Source organism: Scleropages formosus, chromosome 1 (genome assembly GCF_900964775.1).
Source record: "Scleropages formosus chromosome 1, fSclFor1.1, whole genome shotgun sequence".
In the NCBI taxonomy this organism is placed as follows: Eukaryota; Metazoa; Chordata; class Actinopteri; order Osteoglossiformes; family Osteoglossidae; genus Scleropages; species Scleropages formosus.
The window spans coordinates 17832704-17845867 of NC_041806.1; the positions used below are offsets into that span (position 1 = coordinate 17832704).

At 45.8% G+C, this 13164-nt stretch overlaps 1 non-coding gene across 1 annotated transcript; it reads left to right on the forward strand.

Moving 5' to 3' along the window:
* Nucleotides 1–12434: 12434 nt before the first annotated feature.
* On the forward strand, nucleotides 12435–12578 carry LOC114912381 (U4 spliceosomal RNA). Its single transcript, XR_003798240.1, has one exon. It is a non-coding gene; the product is annotated as a U4 spliceosomal RNA (small nuclear RNA).
* Nucleotides 12579–13164: the final 586 nt, after the last annotated feature.

The window sequence follows — 13164 nt, forward strand, 5'->3', positions numbered from 1 at the left end:
ACCATACATCTAGCCATTCAATTTCAACAACTGCTTGTCCTGAGTAGGGTCACAGTGAACTGAAGCTTATCCCAGAAGCATTGGGAGCAAGGCTGGGGGGGAAGGGGTACACCCTGGACAGGATGCCAGTCCATTGTAGGGCAGTCATACATACACACACACACGCAACAAGCAATTTAGAGTCACCAATTCAACTGAACTGCATGTCTTTGGACTGTGGAACAAAAGCATGTGGAGGAAACCCACACAGACACAGGAGAACATGCAGACTCCACACAGTCTAAAAGGAGATCAAACCCACATTCCCTTGCACCACCCAGGCGCTGGGAGACAAAAGAACTACTCCTTGCACTACCATGAACAGTACATGTTATTACAAAAGTTATTTCAAACAAGATGACTGTAGGAAATGAATTTACATAATTTATTTGAAATGTTTTATTGTAATGCAGTCTTTAAGCCCTTTACTAGGCCACTTGCTACCTCTGTGTGTGTGTGTGTGTGTGTGTGTGTGTGTGTGTGTGTGTGTGTGTGTTCCTTCATAAATGGTCACTCCTCCTGGCTAATCTATATGTAGATTATTTTTTTGGATGTATGTGAAAGCAACAAAAATAAGAAAGCAACCAAAACTGTCCAATCATTTTTTTTTTTTTTTTTTTTAAAAAAAGTCCAACTGCTACTATTATTCTTAGAATCGAGGGCAATTCATTTTCTCACGTATTTTAAACAAAAAAAACTTGGAGCAAAAACTTCTCATCCTAAGAAATAAATCACAGGTGAACAATTTATTAAAATGATTGCGGTAATTAGCACATGTTATTAGTAGATCAGTCTACAGACTCTGACGTGTTATGAACGTGAACCATACAATTGAAGAGTGGTTGAACTGCGTTTCTTTTTCCACACCTTTAAATATACAGGCAACACATTTAATTTAATCCGCCACGTCTCTTTAAAGTGTAAATACCTGATTTTAAATATAAAACAGAAATAAACCATGACTTATGCACTTACCTCTTATGAATAAAGGTAGAGCTTCTGTCACTATGTTTCTACTAATTTTCCAGATTAGGTGTTGTATGGCATTGTCTCACGCACCTCTAGCATATGCAGAAAGTCAACTGCATCTAAAGGCACACCTTACATAGACAGGTGCTGTTCTTATGGGCTGAAGCTGATGTTACAGTTCATTCTGTTACATGTAAAAATAAGGCTACTAACGTAAAAAAGGAGTTGCATATTTAAGTATATATTTCAAGAAAAATAATGTTTACTTACAATCACTGACTCAGATTTTTTATTGAGGAAGTTGTGCACGGCACTCTGCCATTATTTGGTCTACTGATATCAGGATGACTGGGGGTGCGGTGGCACAGTGGGTTGGACCACAGTCCTGCTCTCCGGTGGGTCTGGGGTTCGAGTCCCGCTTGGGGTGCCTTGCGGCGGACTGGCGTCCCGTCCTGGGTGTGTCCCCTTCCCCCTCTGGCCTTACGCCCTGTGTTGCCGGGTAGGCTCTGGTTCCCCGTGACCCTGTATGGGACAAGCGGTTCTGAAAATGTGTGTGATATCAGGATTTTCACTTGGTTGGTCTCAGGTTATTTACATCAATTATCACTAATTGGCCTGGATTGTTATTCATATAGGGTGGCGCAGCAGGCTTGCCTGGGTCCTGATTCCTGGCAGGTCTGGTGTTCAAGTCCTGCTTGGGGTGCTCTGCAACAGTCTGGTGTCCTGTCCTGGGTGTGTCTCTGGCCCTATGCCCTGTATTGCCAGGTTAGGCTCTGGGTCACCGCAACCCTGCTTGGGGCAAGTGGTTTCAGCCAGTGTGCATGTATTATTTATATAGCCTACTGCATCCGGTTTGGGCCTGCAATATTCACACACACACACACACACACACACACACACACACACACATTTTCTGAACCGCTTGTCCCATACAGGGTCACGGGGAACAGGAGCCTAACCCGGCAACTGAGGGCGTAAGGCCGGAGGGGGAGGGGACACACCCAGGACAGGACGCCAGTCTGGCGCAAGGCACCCCAAGCGGGACTCGAACCCCAGACCCACCGGAGAGCAGGACCCGATCCAACCCACTGCGCCCCCCTCAAACCCTCCCTCCTGCTTCAATTTCTTCATGGGACTCTGGAACTGCCAGTCTACATTGAGAAAGGCTGACTTCATACCAGCCTATGCCTCCCATCTCTCACTGGACCTCCTGGACCTAACTGCAACCTGGATCACCAGACAACACAGCCACACCCGCAGCTCTCTCCACTAACTACTCCTTGTCTCACACCCTCGTCCCTCCAGCAGAGGTGGAGACACAGGCCTGCTCATGTCCCCCTGGTGGGAATATTCTGTTCTCCCTCTCCACCTGCATAATCTGTCCTCCTTTGAATGGTATGCTGTCTCTATCACTGCCCCCATCGCTCTTGTTGTGGTTGTTCTTCATCGCTTTCCTTGCCCTCTCGGCTGCTTCTTGGATGACCGTGAGATTTTGTTGAGCTCTTTCCCAGGGGACAACACTCCATTGATTCTTTTGGGTGACTTCAACCTGCATGTCGACGAAATTCATGCAAACGGCCTTCTGTTGCTCCTACAGTCCTTCGATTTCTCCCTGTCCCAATCCCCTGCTATTCACAAAGCAGACAATTGCCTTGGCCTTGTATTTTCCTGTAACTGTGGCTGTCCTGTCCTCTCTGTTACGCCACTGCAAGTCTGTGATCACTTCTTCATTTCCTTCCAACCCTGCATCACCACTGATCTCTTGCCTTTTTCTGCACCCATTGTCACCTTCCTCCACAACTTAAAATCTCTTTCACCTTCCTGCTTTGCCTCTGCCACACTGTCCGCTCTCCCTTCTGCTGCACAATTCTCAGATCTATCAACAGACGATGCCGCTAACATTTTCCTCTCTGCCCTATCTTTCACCCTTGACCCTCTCTGTCCACTATCTTCCTGACCAGCATGCCCCAGTGCCACACCATGGCTGACTGATATGTTACATGCTAACAGGACCAAACTCCAGGCTGCAGGGCAAAGACAGCAAAAATCCCTGACTCGCTGGGACCTGGATGTCAACAAACTACTCTTAGCTACTTTTCACTCTGCTGTCTCATCAGCTAAAACTGCCTTCTACCACAACAAAATACAGTCTGCAACTGAAAAACCACACAGACTCTTTGCCACCTTCTCATCTCTTTTGTGTCCTGTGCCACCCCCTCCTTCTTCCTCTCTCACTGCTGATGACTTTGCTTTGTTTTTCAGAGACAAAGTCAATGCAATCACGAACAAGTTCTCAGCATCACCCTGCCCGGTTTGCGCTGGACCTCCCTGGAAGTCATGCTCTCAAAATTTAAGCCACTTTCCAAATCTGAAATCTCTGACCTCCTGTTATCACACAGAGCCACCACCTGCTTGCTTGATCCGATCCCATCATCACTCCTACAGAACATTTCCCCACAACTCTCCACCTTCATCTCTAAGATCATCAACTCCTCGCTCTCCTCTGGTTGTTTCCCAGCTGCCTTCAAAACTGCTGTCATTTCACCTCTGTTAAAGAAACCCTCCCTGGATCTCAATTTGGTCCAAAACTACAGACCAGTTTCTTTCCTCTCCTTCCTGTCTAAAACTCTAGAGCAACAGGCCTGTGATTAACTATCTGAATTCCTCACTTGGAACCATCTCCTTGATGGATATCAGTCTGTTTTCAAAGTTGTTCACTGCATGGAGATGGTGCTTCTGGTAGTGTCTGATGCTCTCCAGTCGGCCAAAGGCACCTCCCTCTCCTCAGTCCTCATCCTCCTTGATTTGTCTGCAGCATTCGACACTTTGAACCACTGGATTCTACTCTCCTCTCTTAGTCAGCTTGGGATCAAAGGAGCACTACTAAAATGGTTTAAGTCCTACCTATCTGGAAGATCCCATCAAGTGGCCACAATGTACCCTGTCATGTTTGTCTCTGCCTGGCAAAGCCACTTCCACAGAAAGCCCAGGGACCGTTTGGCCGTTAGAGGTGCCTGAGATCTATTATGATCTCTTGGAGGTCTTTAGTAAAGAAAGGGCTGCGGCCCTGCCCCCACATTGACCATCGGATTGCACAATTAATCTTTTGCCAGGTACATCTCCCCATAGAGGCTAAGTATATCTATTATCCCTCCCCGAGCAAAAGGCCATGGAGGATTATATCTTGGAAGCCTTAACTTCCAGCATTATTTGGCTCTCTCCTGAATCTGTGGGATTCTTTTTCACTGAAATGAAGGAAGGTGGGTTGCATCCATGTATTGATTACTGCAGCCTCAATGACATCACCGTGAAATACCCGCACCCTCTGCCACTCATCACCACAGCCATGGAGCAGGTGCATGATGCTCAGATTTTTTCTACAAAACTGGATCTGCGGAGTGCTTACAATTTGATGTGGATCCAGGAGAGGGATGATTGGAAGACCGCGGTCAGCACCTTCCTAGGTCATTACAAATACCTAGCCTACCTAACGTGCCCTCGGTATTCCAGGCCTTTGTAAATCATGTGCTGGGGATCAATTTGTCAATCAATGTGTTCTTGTCTATCTAGATGATATATTCTTTTCCCACTCCATGGAAGAGCACATGCGACATGTTCATCAGGTCCTACGACTGTTGTTGGACAATCATCTCTTTGTAAATGATGAAAAATGCCTCTTCCATACAAAACGGGTTTCCCTCTTGGGGCTTGTCCTAAGCCTGCACGGGGTTGAAAAGGACTCCCGGAATGTCCAGACAGTGCTGGACTGACCCCATCCCAACTCAGTGAAGGCATTACAGCATTCATGGGGTTCAGTAACTTCTATTGCCGTTACATTAGAAGGTTCAGCACCACTGCAGCTCCCCTTACTGCCTTACTGCGCAGGAAGGGAACCCAGCTCTCGTGGTCTCCGGAAGCCCCTGAAGCCAACCTGGAACTGAAGGAGAGGTTCACAACCACTCCAGCACTCCGGCACCCAGATCTAGCCCTTCCCTTTGTGGTACAGGTAGATGCCTCTGTGGAAGGAGTTGGGGCGGGTCTCTCCCAGAGACAAGGAACCCTACCGAAACTACACCCGTGCACTTATTTCTCATGCAAAATGGCTGCTAAGAGGAATTATGACACAGGGAACCGGGAGTTACTTGCAGTTAACTTAGCACTAAACAAATGGAGACATTAGGCGGAGGGGGCCGCTCACCTGTTCGTAGTATTAACTGACCACCGCAACCTAGAGTACTTGCAAAAAGCCCATCATCTGAATCCCCGACAGGCACAGTGGGCTTTGTTCTTCACTCGTTTTAGGTTCACAGTCTCGTATATACCCAGGTCCAAGAACACCAAAGCTGACTCCCTGTCCAGGTTGCATGACAAGGACCCAGCACAGGCTGAGTTGGAGCCTATCCTGCCTCCCTCCTGTTTCACTGCCCCAGTCCAGTGGCAGTTCATCCAGGACTCAGAGAAACCCGGGAGGAGGAACCGGGACTAGTGGGAAAACCGGAGAGAAGAGACTATATCCTGGTAAGGTTAAAACCCTCCTTGCTGCTTTAGGCAACAACTCCGAAGCTGCAGGGCATCCAGGCTGCCGCAAAACCCTCTCCCAGGACGTCCAGGAATTCGTGGATGTATGTGAGGTTTGTGCCCAGTCGAAGACCCCAAGGCAGAAACCCGCAGGGCTGTTAGAACCCCTTCCAGCGCCCACCAGGCCTTGGTCCCATGTGGCCTTGAACTTCCTTATGGACCTTCCAGTCTCGAACTACAACATGGTGATTCTTGTGTTTCTCAATCGCTTTTCCATAGCATGCCCTCTGATTCCCATAGCCCAAATCCTGTCAGCCTTGAAGACTGCAGAACTTGTCTTCCAACACGTCCTTGGGTAGGCCGTACAGACGGAAGACATAGTGTCCGATCAGGGGACCCAGTTCACCTCGCAGGTCTAGAAAGCGTTCTGGCGGAAGCTTGGGGTATTCGTTAGCCTCACCTTGGGGTACCACCCACAGGCCAACAGCCAGGTAGAGCATCTAAACCAGGACCTGGGTCACTTTTTACGGACTTACTGCAGTCAAGACCAGAAGATGTGGCTGCAATTCCTGCCATGGGCAGAATACCCCCAGAACGCTCTCACTCATTCTCCCACAGGCCTGTCCCCTTTCCACTGTCTCCTAGGGTATCAACACCCCCTCTTTCCCTGGGCCAATGAAGTACCGGCTGTGGATGCCAGGTATCAATGGAGTGGGGCAGTCTGGAGAGCAGTCCAGGAACATCTCTGCCAGGGTGACCAACAGCGCAAGCAGCAGGCAGACAAATGACACCAGACCTTGTTCTTCCAACCGGGACATTCAGCTCAAACCGCCCTATGTACATAGGACCCTTCAAGATGATCTGGCGAGTGACTCCTGTCATGTACCACCTGCAGTTGCTCCCACATTTCCATTTTTGTCCCTATCATGTGTCCATGTTTAAGCCCTGTAAGACCTTGCTCCTCTAGGGTGCCCCAAAACCAGCACCCTCTCTCCGCTGGAGGTGGATAGGTCCCTGGCATACCTGGTTCGTTCCCTCCTTGACTCCAGGCGCCAGCAAGGGGGCCTGTCTACCTTGTGGACTGGGAGGGGTACGAACCTGAAGAATATAACTGGGTCCCAATGCTAATTGCTCCCCAAGCACCAACACATGGTGATAATCAGCAGGGAGAAGTATAAAGGCTGCCACACCACCACACAAAAAAACTGCAGAATCTCCTAGAGACAACTGTCCCAACCTGCGTTCTTGAGCTTCTTCTGGAACTTCCTGTGCCTCCCCACCTTGCTCCCTCACCCACCTCCTGCTCCCTGTACTCTGTCTCCGACGGCACTGACCTCTGCCTTGCTCCCTTGACCACAACCTTGCATCATCCCTGGAACCATGTTTGTGCCTCACTTTGAACCCACACCTGTCCACAACTACAAGCATTACCTTGCCCATCACTGTTTGAGCCCCTGGCTCCCGCACCTGGGTCCTACCTCCAGCCTCCATAGTAACACTGGTTCAGAAGCTCTGTGTTTACGTGTTTTACGTTTACATTTATTCATTTAGCAAACACTTTTTTCCAAAACGATGTGCACCTCATAGAAAATACAATGTGTGCATTACAGTAGTAGAAAGACCATGTTGGTGGTTTTTAATGTTGTTTTCTTGAATGTTTCAGGTGTCTTTATTTTTTTATTTCTTGTCTCTGATTTTCACACAAGAGTATGTGTGTGCACGTGCTATATATTCTAAAGTAGCTTTTGCACTATTAGGACAAAATGGAAAACACAATAATGGACACAAACCAACAGGAGTGTCTGTGTGAGACTCTATCTGAAGCTCTACTGGCTGTCCAGTCCTGCTGAGGACTATAGCTACAATGGGTCAAGAATTATGTACACGAGAGATCTGCTGCTGGCCCTGAAGAAATTGGCCGTGTTCACCCAGCAACTGGAGTTCCTGACTAAACTGAAGTGGAGACAGTGCACCTGTGGAGCAGGAGTGAAACAGCAGGCAAAGAAACCAAGATTCAAGCTGCATCTCTCCTCCATCACTATGACGTTCATAAGATCATTTGCTACCAAGATGAAAGAAGTGACAGCTTTTCAGACAGGTGACAAGGATGAGGTAAAGCAGGTGTCGAAGCAGCTGAGGTCAATAATTCCTGGGGCAAAGGATACCTTTGCAGGTTGAGGAGAAGCTGAGAATTAACAATGTGTGACTGGTGTGGCAGGGTCTAGAGTCCATCAGTGACTACAATAAGTTAAATCAGTTCTTTAAAAGGTTTGACAAGGGGCCTTCAGCTTGTCACCTCTATGTTCCATCAGCTCACACTTCTGAGAAATGCACATTACCACAAGCCCTCCCCCTTCCCCACTTCTGGACCTTTCCTTCAGCTGTCTTCACCTCTCTTCTTACCATTACTCTTGCCTCTCCATGGAAAAACCAACTCAGTCACTGCAGTTCCTCTAGCAGGGAGTATCACTTTCACCCCCTTCCCCAATTCCACAGCAAACCTGGCGCACTTCATCGCTACTACCCCCTCTCTGCCACCACCTTACAACACCCCCAGCAATCCCCTGCAGTGCTGGATGGTTATTCACTGCTGGCCAGTAAAAAAAGGAGCTTGGGAGACTGACAGAAGGAAACAGGACTGGATAACATCAGTTCAAGGATGCTGAAAATGTACACAGATAAGCTATGTGGAGTATTGCTGTATATGTTCCACTAAAGCCTGAGACTGGTAAAGGTCCCAAAAATGATGAGAACATCTTGCCTGGTACCTATCACCAAGAAAGGTTGACAAGCAGATCTGAATGACTACTGCACAGTAGCTCTGCCTTCCCACATAATAAAAACCCTTAAAAGGCTGGTCCTAGCACACTTTAAACCCCTGTGTCACGCAGAACCAAGGACGCGTGAAGTTTGACTCCCTGGTGGTGGTCCCTCATGGACAATGACTCGCACCCTCTACAAGACACTGCATGCCAAGGAATGCTACTGGTGTTTTTTCTACCAGCAGCCATCAGGCCATACTGTGAGTCCGAATGCAGCCGGGGGTGGGGAGACCTTTTGATGACTAAGTGACACTGAGCTGCACTGTATCCCACCACACCCTGCATCACCTCATTTCACTCATCAAAACACTTAATTTTCAAGCCAGTCCATGCACAGTATCACAGTAAGTTTACTTTATGAAATCATTATTTTATTTGTTTAAATTATTTCATATACACTGGACCCTTCATTAATGAAATTTCTGTGCACGGCTTGCGCTTGCCCTTACAAATCAGGTATTCTTTACCCTGATCTTAATGTTTACACCTCTGGCTCTCTTGCAAAACTTCTCAATGAACCAATCAAGACAATGTTTTGCAGGCATCTCACACCTCCCCCCTGGGGAGGCACACCCCTCAGGTTAAGAAACCATAAAAGACCCAGAATGTGTGTTCTCTGGTGGTGGTTCTGATGCCACCATCAGTAGAAGCAGTGATGGAGCAAACAAGAAAAAATTGAAAAATAAAACAGAAAAATAACATTGTTTGTGTTTGTATGTGGACATACTTGCTTTCCCGGTATACTATCTGACTTCTGATTATGTGCTGCCTGATTTTGTGTGTGTGTGTGTGTACAGCATCTGCTAAAAGCAGCATACTACATGAAATAAAATACAATGTAATACACACACACACACACACACCTTCAGAACCGCTTGTCCCATATGGGGTCGCAGGGAACCGGAGCCTACCCAGTAACACAGGGTGTAAGGCCGGAGGGGGAGGGGGACACACCCAGGACAGGACGCCAGTCCGTCGCAAGGCACCCCAAGCAGGACTCGAACCCCAGACCCACCGGAGAGCAGGACCGTGGTCCAACCCACTGCGCCACTGCACCACCGCACCCCCTACAATGTCATACAATAAAAATAAAAACAGTTCATTCATTTTATGTTTGTTCCAATGGTAGAACTGCTACTTCAAGGTGCTTTCTGAACACAACTGAGCCTGAAAAAAATGTGAACTAAAAAAGGAATTATTTTTTGTTATTTTATAGGAACTGTGACATACTGAGCTGTTACGGGCATGCTGATAGCAAAGAATCAGTAAGATGCCGGCAAAAATACCACCAATGAAGTACCGAATCTTGTCGCTGCTGCCTGTTCACATGCATTTCACTTTGTGCTGCTACACTGCTTGTCTTGAGCCAGTATTCCCCTTAACATGTTCTGTTTGAAGCAGGTTGGGTGCTGGGAAAGGCCTACCGGTATCCGTTATCTGTCATTAACTATTAACATTGCTTTTATTACAGTATGATAAGTACATGCAGTTGGTTGTTAAAAGTAAACACATTTATTGCAGTTCTCAAAAATCATTTCTGTCATCTTTTTGCTTACCATTCAGCTATTTGGCATTTTATTATGCTGGGGAGCCTGTATTGCAAACCAGATGGCATCAACCATTCGGGGTATTTCTAGGCGGGAGTCCTTGGGCACAACCAACTTGACAGGGGTGTTTTATTGTGTAATGGGGTAAATGTTCTTATACAGTATATTGTAAGGGGGATATTTATAACAGACAAATGTTTTGTATGGCTTGTATGTTCTTGTATTTATGTTGGATGTTATTTTTGGGGAAATGTACTTTGGAATAGTTGTTGAGGATGTTATGGTGTAGCCAGGAGGGCGGAGTTACTGCTATAAAGCTGGGATAGACTCATGCAAACCTATGCAAACAGGAGAGCTGTGTATTGCTGTTGGTGTAAGGGTTATGACCATGGCTCATAGGCCTTATGGTCTTTTGTAACTTAAGGTTTGTTTTTGTTTTTGGCTGGGGGTTAATGTATTTTGAAGAACATCTTTTTTAGTAAGGAAAAATAAACCTTTTTGGTCCAACTACTTCAGTTCTCCACTGCTGCCTCCATCCATTGTCCATACCTTCACAGGAACAAACTGTAAAAGTAAAACTGCATATGGTTTTAAGGTGTTACACTTTCCTTGTGATACTGTTGCAACTGCAACTTTGGGCTCCAAGAACAATGCACGGAAGCTGTCTGCATCTATGGCAATGACGGAACTCAGCAGGAAGTATCAGTGCGTACACAAGGCAATAATGCTCTCAGCCTGAACAAACCTTTTCCCTCAAGAGCCTGCATCTCAAGCAAGACTTTCACACTTCCCAACAGGCACTCATGCTCCTTACAGTCCTTGACAGGCCCCTCTACACTTGCACAACTATTATAAATTTTACAGAATTCCTGTGGTTCACAACTATTTATAATAAACATCTGTTCCTGCTCGAAAGGGACACCATTTGGTAGTGTGGGTCATTACAATACTATTAGGCATCTCTAGGTTGATTTTGACAAAACAGTTTTTCGACATTCATTCGATTTCCAGGAACAAATGGAACTAGTTAAGGAGACATAAGTGTATGTTGGCTCCTTCTGTTAACAATTTTTCCAATATACCTGACAGCTGCCTGGTTTGTTTCTTTTCAGGAGGACACCAACTCAGTATTTATGAGTTCAGTTAAGCTTTGTTCCCAAATTTTTAAAACATGGTGACATATTTTTACAAAGGGGGAAGGGGAATCAGAGCAGTAGGCAGAAGCTGGAACGTCCAAACTTTTGGGCTCTGTCTTTTGCTCCAGGATGGAATCACCTCACTGTAGACAAGAAACTACTTATAACAGGTCACATTGTTGTCATGCTGAAGGGATGTATTGTTCAATGTGATGTTAGCATCTGGATACGGCAGTAAGATAGAGCAAATGTGCTCTTAGCGTGTGCAAAGTATATGGCAAAGTGGGAGTATTTTGTGTATGTCAGTATATATGTGCATAGGTTGAGTCATTTTCTGTTTTGTATACCCCACACAAACATTTTCCAGTTTATTTGCAATCGCATTTTCAAAATGTTGTAAAATTTGTTTGTTGTGGAGAAAAAAAAAATAACCTTCATTTTGGCATTTTGACAAGTGGAGGACATGGTGTATACACGTTCGTGTTGTTCTACTCCAGGGGGCACTGTAAGAATGCACTTTCTTTTTACCTCTACAGAATTTAATGCTGGCTTGTTTATAAGTTTATAAATGACATTAAAACAAAACTGATATTTAATAATACTAATTGTCTAATCCCTGTACAGGTCTTGTGGCAAACGGACAGGCCGATTGTGAAAATTGTGAAAGCTCGGAGATCAGTTGAAGTATTGATCCTGCTCACATTCTATGAGTTTGAACAGACTTGGTTTCTTTCTAGCACATCGTAACTGTTGCTACCATTGTTGTGGAATTTCTGATGGAGGTTTTGCTTTCAAGCGACCAAAATTCTCATCACACTCCACGTATGAATGACCACGTATGGGAAATGACATAACAATGCAATCAAACCGTTTTCTTTGCATGCACTAAGCAATGACAAAATCAAAATACGGTGAAGTTCTTGTTCTGGCCTGCAAATTATATGAAGCTCCTTCACTTTCTTGTGTTCAGTGTTCATTACAAAAAATGCACAGCATGGAACATAAGTCATTTGCTCTTTTTTTGGCCATGGTTTTATCATAGCAGTGCAAAAATTATTATTTGGTTGATATTTTAGGTTTCATGCCGCACACAGTCTTGTATTAGGCGCTTCACTCTGCCCCCGCTAAAATCTCCGGCACTGCACTTCGGTCTTAGCCAAAAGGCCGAGAAGCCGTTTGTGAGAACCCCGCCAAGACTTGAAATACAGTCGGTTTTTGCAATTTTCGATAGTCTCGTGGGAAACTGGTTTGTTAGTCTAACAACAGCTTGTTTCTTCTTCAGCTTGATTTCGTCTCACTTGTACGGACGTGGCATGATGCAATGAGTGAGTTTGCAGCGGGGTAGCAATGTGCCGGTCGTTTCCAGACAGGACAGGTTTTTGGCGGGAGCACTTTACCCATAACGCCTTGCGCAGTGGCAATATCGTAGCCTGTGAGGTTGAACCGAGGCGTGATTATTGCTAGTTGAAAACTTAACCCAATACCCCGTCAAGCAGACTTGCAACACAGTTGGCTTTGGCAATTTTTGATAGTCTCTTCTTGGGAGACTGGTTTGTTTGTCCAATGACAGTTTGTCCTTCAGTTTGTGTAACTCTGTAAATATATTGCACAATATATTACATGATTAACAGATTTAACTTAAATTAAGGGAAATAATTTTAGGAGAGGGAGGGATTATTTTTATTTTTTCTTAATTTCTTAGAATTGATTGACTGGGTCAATCATCCAGTAGGATGAGAGTGCAACTGGAAGTCTCGCCTTCCCACGTGGCAGTTCTGTGAAGAGCGCCACTGATTCAGTTTTATAGCTGAATCTCGTGAATAGAGCGCACACGCGAAACTTTTTGACTGAGTGGGATAAAATTTAAGAAATTGAGGAAATCACTCCACTGCTGTTTCCGTTGCACACGGATTCGGTCAGTTTTAATTTTTTTTGGAGCAACAACGATTTTCTACGCGAAGGCGTAGATGGCGAGCCAGAACTGAGCCTTGGATTTGGAAGACTGAAAAGGACTCGATTTCCAATCTTCAAGTGAGGAGTTTGGCAAGTTTGTGTTACTGTTATAACGAACACTATCACTACTTGATGGACACGATTCCCCTGTTGGAACTCATTTAAACTTCGGTGACTGCT